General features: G+C 39.6%; 1 protein-coding gene across 4 annotated transcripts in view; it reads right to left on the reverse strand.

Moving 5' to 3' along the window:
• LOC142855921 (killer cell lectin-like receptor 2) overlaps window positions 1-13,162 on the reverse strand; it is a 102,611-nt gene that overhangs the window by 65,774 nt on the left and 23,675 nt on the right. For 3 of the 4 annotated variants that reach the window (XR_012911564.1, XR_012911563.1, XM_075982550.1), the window contains exon 2: window positions 1,548-1,616. The exons of the other annotated variant lie outside the window; for it this stretch is intronic. The gene's annotated coding sequence lies outside the window, so the exon portion shown is untranslated. The remainder of the gene's footprint in view (window positions 1-1,547; window positions 1,617-13,162) is intronic. 4 annotated transcript variants of the gene reach the window in all.

The following is a 13,162-nucleotide window of genomic DNA, read 5'->3' on the forward strand; positions in this document are numbered from 1 at the left end:
AATATAAATTGTACATCAGATCAAGTGACAGAAATTAGTGGAACACTGGAGAATGGGGAATGGGCTACAGAAAAGAAAAGGAACTGATGAAGCAATGGAAAGTCTGACCCCCACTTGACTATAGCAGAGGTGAACTTCCTGCTTCTCTCTTGTAATTTGAAAAAGCAACATCAGAGAGAAAGACACCATGCAACAGAGCTCAGGTAGAGAGATGTTTTATTGGGGGAAAGTGAATGGAAAAAGGGTGGAGAGAAATAAGGGAGACTGCCTCTGGGGACACGAGTGACAGAAGAGAGAGGCAGAGAGACAGAGGGGGGAGAGGAGAGGGGAGGAGAGGAGAGAAGGAGAGGAGCAGAGAGGAGGAGAGGAGGAGAGAAAAGGAGGAGAGGAAAGAAGAGAAGAGAAGAGAAGAGAAGAGAAGAGAAGAGAAGAGAAGAGAAGAGAAGAGAAGAGAAGAAAGAGATTAGAGGTGGGCAAGGCCCACCCTTTAAAATGGAGTAAATGGAGTGTAGTGAATGTGGACAGGAGTTGCTCTTAATGATTGCTGTCAGGTCCCCAAGAGAAGGCCAGCATAGATGCCTGACTACTAACATCTCATGCTTTACTTACTTCTAGCCAGCCTTTAATTCTCAGTCCCTTAGTCTTCATTCATTTCCATCTCCTATGTTTGCTACTATTTCACAAAGCTACCTGTGTCTTACATGGTCAGTTTCAATCTCTTTACATGGCTCCTTTTTGTAGACTTAAAAAATTAAAATTTATTATAATGTCTAGTGAATGTGTGTGAGTTTGAATGCATTCATGTCATGGCTTGCTAGGGAGGGTAAGAGGACAACAGTGGGAATTAGTATTTTTCTTTCACTTTGGGTTCCATGGATCAAATTTGGGGAGGTTATCAGGCTTGTTTGTCCAGTGCTTTTACTCATGGAGACATTTCACGGGGCCATTTCATGGTCCTTAAACCATTATCTCGGAGTCATCACTCAAATCTACCATTATTATACACCAGATTTCTCCAAAAACAGTTCACAGACATGAATTCATCTCAACAGTGTACGGCAAGTTCATTGGGTGATTTCAGAGTGCCTCTAGCTAGTCACATTTATCTCTATTCCCAGTAGATCAGCATTGAGTAGTAGGGCCCGGGGAGCCCCTTCTTCTTCCATAGGTGACTGTGCTGAGCACCTGACTGTGTGGACCTAGTGCTACTGCTCAGAGGCACAGCAGCTATGACTAAGCAGGTTCTTTGTCTAACCACCTTCAACAACTCCATATCACACACACTATTTTTTGTTTGATTCTTCATTTGTTTTTCCAAGACAGGGTTTCTCTGTAGCTTTGGAGCCTGTCCTGGAAGTCACTCTTGTAGACCAGGATGGTCTTGAACTCACAGAGGTCTGCCTGCCTCTGCCTCCCGAGTGCTGGGATTAAAGGCATGTGCTACCACCACCCAGCTTCACCCACACATCTTTTAAGTGACATCCCAGATCTGTTTCTTTCTGAAGAAAAGTGATAGTTCTCACTCTTCTATGTATTCAGTAACCTACCCTGTACCCTTGCTCGGAGATGTGGTGGCTCTGGAGTCAGTGCAGCCTACTGCTTCACTTCTGACTAGTCTGAAACAGAACATGCAGATTTTCCTGATAAGTAATCCCGGTCTCATTTTGTAGTGATTTTATAAAAACAACACCAGAAGTCCGGGTGACATGATGTGAGACTAAATTATTTGCTAGACATTCTATATCTCCTATGGTTACACACTAAGTTTTACTGTTGATGCTAATGATCAAAGAGTTGCCTATTTAAGCACAGATTCTGCCCAAAGAACATAAGCAAAGAAATCACCCAGTTCTACCCTCTGAACTCTGTTCAACTAAGCCCTGGATTTCTTGAATAAATGTACATTATTGAGCATAAATATCATTAGAAAATAGAGTCAGTTCAGATCAAATTGACTGACAATTCCACTGTGATTCTTTGACCAAAGCGCAGCACAAAACAGAAAATAACCAAAATTCATCCCAACAGACTAGGGAAGCAGAGATGTTAGAAACTTGAAGAAAATTTTTGTTTTCTTGAATTTTGCCTCGAAATTTATTGTTTTGTGGAAAAATACCCACACATACACGCTCAGGTATCTATTTACTTCTCTGGATTCTTTGCTGTGAAAGCCTTTATTTGTTAAACCACAACTTCCTGTTCCTTTATGTTGAAACACATAAGTCTAGTCACACATTGAAACCAATGGGTCCTTCAGATCTCAGTGGCCTCATCATTTCACAGTACAAATAAATCTTCCTGTCCCAGGCTGAGGTGAAATGTTACTGGTAGTACTGGCTGGTCCTGGTCAACTTCACACCTCTTGGTGCTTCTGCCTTAAGGTGGAACTTTGACAAAATTGAAATATGGTAAACATCACACCTCTTAAGAAAACAGAAAGAGCTCTATTTTGAGATTTCCTGTGACCATAACCACATGTGTCCTGGCATTTACAATAACAAATTTTCTAATACTCTGCGTTATCATGTCTACCCACAGAGTCTTGCTGAGCTGCAAGCAGTGAGAGGGAGGAAATGTAAAGGATGCTTCAGGAACTCAGTAGGAGTGATAAAAAGGGTTTCACATGGGTATATGGACTCTGATACAGAGACATAAAGCTTATAGAGGAGAAAACAGTTAAATATCAACACATAATACCTTTTTAGTCCCTGTTCTCTACTGTATCATAGCTCAGAGGAGTAACTTGAAGACAACTCCACGGCATCTCTGTGGAGTCAGCACACTCAGCTCATCCACTTCAAAACACTATTTATTTTAAATTTAATTTTCTTTTTTTTTTATTTCTGATGAGTGGTCTGATATGGTTCAAGATGGCCTAGAACTGACTATGTAGCTGAGACAGGCCTAGACTCTTAATCCTCCTCCCTCTAACTTTGAGTTCCAGGATTACAGTGTGAACCACCATCCCCAGTCCTTACATCATCTATTTTTTTTTGATTGTGTATATTTTGATTTTGTATATTTTGATTTTGATGTGATGCTTATCCTAGTTCATTATCCAGTAGCCCTAGGAATCCAGCTATTGAAACAATCAAATGGTTCTGTAGTTCAATTTGCCCACTAGCCTTTTATAACAGCTCTCACACATTTTAAGTAAAGACATCTGAGTCTAATAGTAATATATTCAAATAATCTCTGTTATCATTTATAGTCCAGATAATAATATGGTATAGCTATATTATTAGTGTCTACTCTTCAAGAGACCCCAGTTTTGATATATAACACCCAAATGGAGTTAACATCTTGGAAACTTTTTGTCTAAACACCTTTATTATGGTTTGTTTTCATTTCCGTTTGTCGCATATTAGAATCAGCTGATGTTAGAGCCAGCCTTTCCAGGCTTTCATAATGAACTAAGAAACAGGTGCTCTCCAGGCATCTTGATGTTTGGTGCTACACTGGGATGACTGGGGTACCTAGCTACGTGAACTGAGAACTATTGATTAATGAGCTTCCCCAGTGATAGATGATCACTCTGGAACTGCTCTAAATGTTGAGACAGCAGCTGCAAGGACTGGGCAATGAAATAGGTCTTCAGCTCTCCCTTTTGATTCATATGTTGTTACCCTTTTAACAATGAAGACCTACTATATTCTAATATATGTTCCCTTAGGGTTACTAATTTGAAGAAGAATTGTCCCCATATGTTCAAATCCTTGAACATTAGTGGGCAGCAGTAACTAAGAGGGATTAGGAGGTGTGGTCTTTTTGGAGTAAGTGTGGTTTTGTTAGGGGATGTGTAGCACTGCGGGTGAGCTTTGGAATTTCAAAAGCCCAAGTCAGTCCCAGTGTCTCCTCTTCCTGCTGCCTGCAAGATCCAGATGTAGGACTCTTTGCTACATTTCTAGCACCATGTCTGCTTGTATAATGTCATGCTTCTTGATATGATGAAAATGCACTAAACCCATTAAATTGTAAGCATAACCCAATTAAATAGTTTTTTTTATAACAGTTGCTTTCCCCTCTTTCTTTTTGGACTGAAACAAGACAGATGATAATATACTTTGCACTTTTTATTCATCAAGGCCTATTATTTGGATACAAATACTAATTACCATAGAACAAACCTGTAGTTATTGGGTATTAAATTGCACAATGAGAGGTAAGTCAACAAACTTTTCATAGCAAAATGAGGAGAAGGACCACACATTTGTGAATAGCAAAAGGAACCAGAGAATATTTTCTGGCAACAACAGACTACCAAGCCAGAATCTACAGCTATACTGAATAAAGCCACAAACCACCCAAATACCTAAATTAATCATAACTAAACAGTGCAATAAATAAATAGGTAAATGAATAAATAAACTCTACTGATACCAACTAGGTGAAACTTCAGCAGGCCAAAGGTATTGGGTAGATTGGATATGGATGTCCATAATTGTTACAACTTGGAATGTTTGTCTTTTCTCCTTTAAAATAAGAAAGAAAATAATTGTAATAGCACTGTATTTTTAGATACACTAGATACAGATGAAGTAATCAGTAACCATCGCAGAAATGGCAGTGGCTCTCTATGGGCATGCACCTATATAAAACAGTTCTGTTATTAAAAAATGTTCAATGAACAGAGCCACTTTACTTCTCTCTGCTCAACACAGTTCTCAGCCTTCAAAATCTTTCATCCTGAAGTCAGTGCTGTTTCCTTCAACAAGTAGATTACAACTACCAAAATAGCATAAGGCTTACACTGTGGATTCAGAGAGAGACTGAAATAGGACACCAGCAGCAGAATTAACAAACATAATGAAAGATGAACTCTACTGGAAAGAGGTTCAAAGGAACTGGGAAATATGAGCAGGACTTGTTTTCATTAGAATGTGTGGTTGACAGTTGGGGCAGAATAAGGGGCCAATGACAATGGCACTGGGATTTGTCTCTACTGTATATACTGGCTTTTTGGATTTTCTCCTTGGATGTATACTTTGCTCAACCTGGATGTAGTGGCGAGGGCCTTTGGCCTTCCCACAGAGCAGGGTGCTTTTCCCTCTCTTAAGATTTTAGGGGGATTGGGGAGAGGGTGTGTGGAGGGAGTGGGATGGAAGTGGGAGGAGGGGAGAAAGTTGGAATTTGGAATGGTATTTTTAAAGTAATAAAATAAAATAATAATAATAATAATAAAAGGAATTCAACAATATGTGTAATACTGTCCTAGTCTGCTTTCTGACACCATGCTAAAACACTGAACCAAATAAACTTAGAAGGTAGTGGTTTATTTCATTTTATATGTTATTACTCAACATTGGGAGAATATAATTCAAAAATTTAGGTGAGCAGAAATCACAGAGTAGCTCTCTTACTGGCTTGCTCCATGGCTCAGGGTTAGCTGTTTTTCTTATATAGCCCACAAACTGCTATCTAGGGATGGTACCATGCACAACTAGCTAGACCTCTTAGACTGATTGGTAATCAAGAATCTGCCTCCACAGACAAGGTCACAAGCCAGTGTGATAGAAAAAATTCTTCTAGGTGTGTCAAGAGGACAAACAAGATTAACCATCACAAGTCCAATCATTTACAAATTGGGATATCACTGATGAACTACAACCTTTCCTTTCTTTCCCCTAAGAGTTTAGGTTAGTATAATAGAAAAAACTTTACAACCTTTAAAAGTTAAACAGTTTTTAAAAATATTTCCAATGGTTTAAAAGTCCAAGCGCTATATTTTTTTAAAATTCAAATTTCTCAATTGTGGCTGCTATTAATAAAAATGTGTTACACACCTTCTTGCAGAAGAAATGAAGATGCATGACATAGGAAAAATATGATCTAAGCAAAATCAAAATTCAATTATGCCAATCCATATTCTATAGCTCAACGTCTGGTTTTTGAAACTCACTCATGATCTGGGCTTCAGAGCATCTGGGCAGTAACACTTCTCAACTTTTTCTGCATAGCAACTGTTTGTTAGCATCTAAAAGAAGTCCCACAAAAGACCACCATCCATGTATGCAATCAACAAGAGCATTTATGACGAGTATGCTGGAGATGTGCGTTCTACATAAAGGCAAAATGGTGATGACCCTGAGAAGGACATGTGGCTTCCTTTTAAGCACAGCTGAAGGAGAGTTCCCTAGGCAGTTAGGTCATTTTAGATATGATTGGATTAAGCAAGTGGCAATCATACTAGTACATTCTAATTGGTTAGGGTAAGTCAGGGACTGATTAAGGCTACAATTTTTCCATTTTGGGGTATGCCTGTGTGAGTCCCAAGCTTTGTCTTTGGTTATTATCTTAAGCTGTTATGGCACAGGCCTGGTATTTCATGTACCAGGCCTCCTCATTCTTTTAGTTGGGGGTGTTGGAGATTGATTGTCCTTTGTTTGTCCTTTGTTGTTCTTCCTCAGAAACTTCCTGCTCAGTTCCAAGAAGCAATGACCAAGGCCTAGATCTTAACTGAATTATTAGGGAAGACAGTCATGATATTTTCTTGGGCTTCTCAGTATCAAGCCATCCAGGGCCACACAGTGAGACTGGGCCTCCAATAGCCAAATAAACAAACAAATGGGAAAATTAAATTTGAGCTGCACGAGCCATTTAGAAAAATGCCTGTACCATAAGTAATTCATAGATAGGTTACTCAAGAGTCTTCTACAAAGCCTGTTGTTTACTTATTACTGGAGAGGAGGTCTTTATAAGGTTTCTTTGAAGCTTCTGGATCCTATGAGCATCTTTAAGCCTCCCTAGCATCTCTGTACAAAGGAAAGCTAATGCATAAGACTCATGAGAGTCTTCTGTAGGTGATCACAGCTTCTCTATTTCTTCAAGAGATGGCAGTGATCATTCCCAAACCAGAGGAAACACCTACACATCTGGGTTACAAGGTGAAGTTTGGTTGCACACCTGTAATCTCAACACTGAGGAAGTCAGGGAAGGATAACCAACAATTCATCCTCTTCTGTAGAATAAGTTTGAAACTAGGCTGATATCTGAAATCCTGACCCAACAAAATAAAAAAATAAACAAACAAACCAAAATCTGAACTCCATACAGTAAGAGAACAAACATTGTTCTCTTTCTTAGAGCATCCCTAAGAAACTTAGTGTAGTTTCTTCATGTAGCTGCACGTACAGTGCTATTACAATTATTTTCTTTCTTATTTTAAATGAGAAATGACAAACATTCCAATTTGTAACAATTATGCACATCCATATCCAAGAAACTTGCACAGTTGTAAAATCAATAGAAATTTAACAATTTTAACAAAAGTCACAAATATATTAAAAGACAAATTTCCCCAAATTAATAAGTATAAATTCCTATATTGTGTTGTCTACTAAGTAAATGTTGCTCCTAATGTAGTAAATTCCTTGCCCCAAAGATATCTTCATGCCCAGATTTTTTCTTGGTGATTGAATATTTAAGAAAATAAAATAAGAATCCTTCTAAAAATTTCAAAAATATAAGAATGACTTCTAAAAATTCCAAATAAACATAAAGGTTAGTGTTTTCTCCATATTATAAAGAGAAAAGGGCTCTGGGCGATGAGTCTCAACTTTAATCCCAGTACTCAAAAGGCAGAGACAGGAAGACTTCTGTGAATTCAAGGCCAGCCAAGGCTATAGAGTAAAATCCTATCTCAAACAAGCAAGCAAGCAAACAAACAAATACAATTTTAAAGATAACTATATGGCTCACATCCATAATTGTAACACTTAAGGCAGGACTACTGCCAAGATGTGAGGGCCAGCTTGTGCTACATAGTGAGTTTCAGGTCAGTGTGAGACACTCGTTCAAATAATAAAACAAATGAGATGCAGGAAGAAAGAAAAGGAAAGAAAGCTACAGGCCAATCTGTGTTACCGGAAGAGATAGAAAATGGGGAGGAATGTCATGACAGATTTATAGGGATTGCATGGCTAAGGCTTTTATGAAGTTACAACATCTTTGGTTACTTGCTTAGTGTCTGTTCAAGACTGAGCCCTTGAATAGTTATAAAGACCAATCCTCCAAAGGAACTTTGGGCTTTCAATGACTTTTGGAGAACAGAAGTTCATTGTCTTCAGTGATGTGGACACCATTGAGTTACTCTGGCTACAGTGCATAGTTCCACATTCATGAACCTATGAGCATCCCAGGTTAAATTCTGTATGTCAAAAAACAAATATAGAACCTCAAAAAAGATATGAAAGTAGGATGAGGGATTCACAGGCATAAAGTTGATGGTGATTTGCAGGCACTGAAAGTCATGGGGACTATGTGTGACTAGAATGTGTTAAATTCAAGTATGAAATTGTCAAAAACTAAATTAACTTTTGTATATACACATATATTCCATGCATGCAAAGCTATATACAATGGATAATAAATATAAAAAGAACAATTGTGTTGTCTTCACATGTAGCAATTCATTTAACACTCAAACAGCAGTGATTGCATTTGTTTATGGGTATAAACATCAGTATTGAAAAGGTAGGTTGATACTATTTCAATTGATCTAAACAACAGTATTTAGTTCCCTCCCACCTTGAGAACATGACCTGTGTATCCATGGGTTTGGACCAAATTCATAGTACCAGATATGAAACCTCTTTTTAGGGGACCTCAAATGCAATCAGAGAGTAATTGATTGCCTTCATAATGATCATAGCATTATAGCACCAGTGAGCACATCTTGCCTGGCAAGCTGGTGTTTTAGCAATCAGGATCCTCAGCTTCATCAGAATGTTGGTAGATTTTTACCCTTCATAGCTTACAAGTCACCTTCTGTCTCTGTGTACACTAGACAGAAGAGAGGAAGCTTACAGATGTTTTTCAACTTGATTTCTGTATGTGCTGTAACTAAAGTATTCAACAATAGTGTCTTTTTTTGAAAAAAGTAAATACACTATTTATTTTATAATCCAGACACAGATTTCCCTCTGTCCTCTCCTCCCAGTCTCTCTTCTCCTTATCTCTTCCCTAAATCCACTTTTTCCTTTCTGTTTAGGAAAGGGCAAGTCTTCCATGAATATCAACAAAACATGGCACATGAAGTTGCAGTAAGACTAAGCACCTTCCCATGTATTAAGGCTTGGCAAGGTGGCCTACTATGAAAAATAGGGTCCAAAAAGCCAGTAGAAGAGTCAGAGACAGCCCCTGTTTCCACTGTTAGGTATCACACAAATGGATCAAGCTACACAACTGTAAATTGTCTGTATAGTACCGATGTCAGTTCAGTCCCAGGAAGTCTCCATGGTTCTCTGTGAATGCCTATGTGCCCAGGTTAGTTGATTCATTGGGTTTATTGTGGTGTTCTTGAACCCTTTGACATCTACAATCCTTTCTCACCCTTTTCTATAGGATTCCCTAAGCTCTGCCTAATGTTTGGCTGTGGGTTTCTGTGTCTGTTTTCATCAGCTGCTTGATGTTCCTCTCGGATGACAACTGAGTTAGGCACCAATCTATGACTACAGCAGAATATTGGTTAGACATGATTACATTGACATTTGTTTCCCTCCAATCATATTTGGTTCTATGCTTGGTCTCTAGGTCATCCAGACTATGGGTCCTGGTGCTATAGACAGTGTCAGCCATGTGCTTACTCTCCTGGAATGGGTGTTAGACTAGACCAATCATTGGCTGGCCACTCCCTCAATCTCTAGGTTAAATTTACTGCAGCCCAGCCCAGAGGCAAGTCAGAATATAGACCAAAGGTTATGTGACTAGATTGGTTTCCCACTCCCTCCGCTTGAAGACTTGCCTGGTCACAGGAGATGGTCAATGCACACTATAAGTCCCCTACTTCTAGGAATCTTAGCTGGTGTCATTCTTGTAGATTTCTGGGAGTTTCCCTTACACCAGGTTTTTGCCTAGAATGATCTAGTAACTGGGAGGTTACAGAACTTCTGGTAGATTTAACTATTTCAGTACTGTGCATATGATGATCAGGACTTCAACACAATAACTTATGGCAGACAAACATGGTAGGTTCTCACTTGAAAGTCTATATTAGCTGTAAAGTAAAGGAAAACTGTATACAATCTACAGACTCATAGATGAAAAGTAGCAAGGAAGGCTCAAGGGGCTTGCCCAGATCTCTCTGGCAAGGAGAAATAGAAGATTTTATAGATGGACTGGGGACAGGTGAGGATGGGAATATGAGGGATCAGGTGAGAGCGAAAGTATTGAAAAAGACAACTGCAAGGGGGCAGTCATTTCAAGGTTGTGTAGAAAGCTGCATAAGTAAAGCTTCCAAGAATCTACAAAAATGACCCCATCCAAGAATCCTAATGGTAGGGTAGCCTGAACTGGGATCTCCTGTGACCTGGTAAGACTTCCAATGGAAAAATTGGGCATCAATCCAGTCACATAACATTTAACCTACCATCTATCCTGTCTATTAGATGTGTTGGAATTGGTGCCAACTGTTACCAGAGATTTTTCCAGCAACTTGTGGAAATAGATGCAGATACCCATAGGCAAACTTATACTAAGCCTGGGAAATCCTTCTGAATAGAGTGGGGAGGGATTATAGGAGCCAAAGGGATCAAGGACATCACGAGAGAACTTACAGAATAAACTAACCTGGACTTACGGGAACTCACAGAATCTGATCCACCTACCAGGAGGCATGCTTGGTATTGGCATAAAAACAGAGAAGTCGACCAATGGAATCAAATAGAAGACCCTGACTTTAACCCACAAACCTATGAACACCTGATTTTCGATAAAGGAGCTAAAAGTATACAACGGAAAAAGAGAGCATCTTCAACAAATGGTGTTGGCAAAACTGGATGTCAATCTGTAGAAGAATGAAAATAGATCCATATCTATCACCATGCACAAAACTCAAGTCCAAATGGATTAAAGACCTCAATATCAGTCTGAACACACTGAACCTGATAGAAGAGAAAATGGGAAGTACTCTACAACACATGGGCACAGGAGACCACTTCCTATGTATAACCCCAGCAGCACAGACATTAAGGGCCTCATTGAATAAATGGGACCTCCTGAGACTGAGAAGCTTCTGTAAAGCAAAGGACACTGTCACTAAGACAAAAAGGCAACCCACTGACTGGGAGAAGATCTTCACCAACCCTGCAACTGACAAAGGTCTGATCTCCAAAATATATAAAGAACTCAAGAAACTAGACCGCAAAAGGCTAATCAACCCAATTATAAAATGGGGCACTGAGCTGAACAGAGAATTCTCAACAGAAGAACTTCAAATGGCCAAAAGACACTCATGCTCAACTTCCGTAGCGATCAGGGAAATGCAAATCAAGACAACTTTAAGATACCATCTTACACCTGTCAGAATGGCTAAAATCAAAAACACCAATGATAGCCTTTGCTGGAGAGGTTGTGGAGAAAGGGGTACACTCATCTATTGCTGGTGGGAATGCAAACTTGTGCAACCACTCTGGAAAGCAGTGTGGCAGTTTCTCAGGAAATTCGGGATCAACCTACCCCTGGACCCAGCAATACCACTCATGGGAATATACCCAAGAGAGGCCCTATCATACAACAAAAGTATATGCTCAACTATGTTCATAGCAGCATTGTTTGTAATAGCCAGAACCTGAAAACAACTTAGATGCCCTTCAATGGAAGAATGGATGAAGAAAGTATGGAATATATACATATTAGAGTATTACTCAGCAGTAAAAAACAAGAACTTCTTGAATTTTGCGTACAAATGGATGGAAATAGGAAACACTACCCTGAGTGAGGTAAGCCAGACCCAAAAAGAGGAACATGGGATGTACTCACTCATATTTGGTTTCTAGCCATAAATAAAGGACATTGAGTTTATAATTCGCGATCCTAGAGAAGCTAAATAAGAAGGTAAATCCAAAGACAAACATATAGGCATCCTCCTGAATATTAACCTTCATCAGGCGATGAAAGGAGACAGAGACAGAGACCCACATTGGAACACCGGACAGAAATCTCAAGGTCCAAATCAGGAGCAGAAGGACAGGGAGCATAAGCAAGGAACTCAGGACCGCGAGGGGTACACACACACACTGAGACAATGGGGATGTTCTATCGGGAATTCACCAAGGCCAGCTGGCCTGGGTCTGAAAAAGCATGGGATAAAACCGGACTTGCTGAACATAGCGGACAATGAGGACTACTGAGATCTCAAGAACAATGGCAATGGGTTTTTGATCCTACTGCACGTCCTGGCTTTGGGGGAGCCTAGGCAGTTTGGATGCTCACCTTACTAAACCTGGATGGAGGTGGGTGGTCCTTGGACTTCCCACAGGCCAGGGAACCCTGATTGCTCTTCGAGCTGATGAGGGAGAGGGACTTGATCGGGGGAGGGGGAGGGGAATGGGAGGCGGTGGCGGGGAGGAGGCAGAAGTCCTTAATAAATAAATAAATTAAATAAATAAATAAATAAATAGCTGATTTCCTAGGCTTACTGGGTCATGAGCTGGGATAAAATATCTCATCAAGATAAAAAATATACAAAGTGATAGAATGATGTGAGGACTGGAACCAGTAACTTACACTATAACCCCAGAACTCGCATATTGAATAGAAGATAATCAAGAGTCCCGTCTCAGCTACATACTTAAGTCTGGGCCGTCTTATATTAGACCATGTGTCACGAAAGAAATTAAATGTAAAAGAAAGAATGCTTTGAGAATGATGATGTGAGCCTGCAGACTCCACAGAGGGTGCTGTGGAGCTGGAGAACTACTTAGTCTCTTCTTTAAAGTAAGATATAGTGAGAGGACAGAGACTGAAGAGACAAAAAGCTTAGTTATAGATTTCATTCCCCAATATGGAAGAGCCAAGATATTTGTCTTATACCTTTCTTGGGGCACTGTTATTACTCTTAGTCAGTTCCCAAAACATATTGCTCATTTCCTTGTTCTCAGTGCTTCTGGCTCAACAAGATGCATCATGCACTATACCCAAACACTGTGTGATGCAGAGTATTAGAGCAGCTCTGAGTGTAAATGCCAAGACACATTAGGAGGTTATGAGCACGGAAAATCTCAAATTTTTTCATTTTGATTTTTTTCTAAGAACTGTGAAGCTTAGTGTTGTCAAAGTTTGACCTCTGAAGAGAAGTACCATGACGTGGGAAACTGACCAAGAATGACAGTTTCCCCAGTGAAGTGGTTCAAACCAAGCTTCTCAGTGGGCTATTATTAGTTAT

This window comes from Microtus pennsylvanicus, chromosome 8, assembly GCF_037038515.1.
Source record: "Microtus pennsylvanicus isolate mMicPen1 chromosome 8, mMicPen1.hap1, whole genome shotgun sequence".
In the NCBI taxonomy this organism is placed as follows: Eukaryota; Metazoa; Chordata; class Mammalia; order Rodentia; family Cricetidae; genus Microtus; species Microtus pennsylvanicus.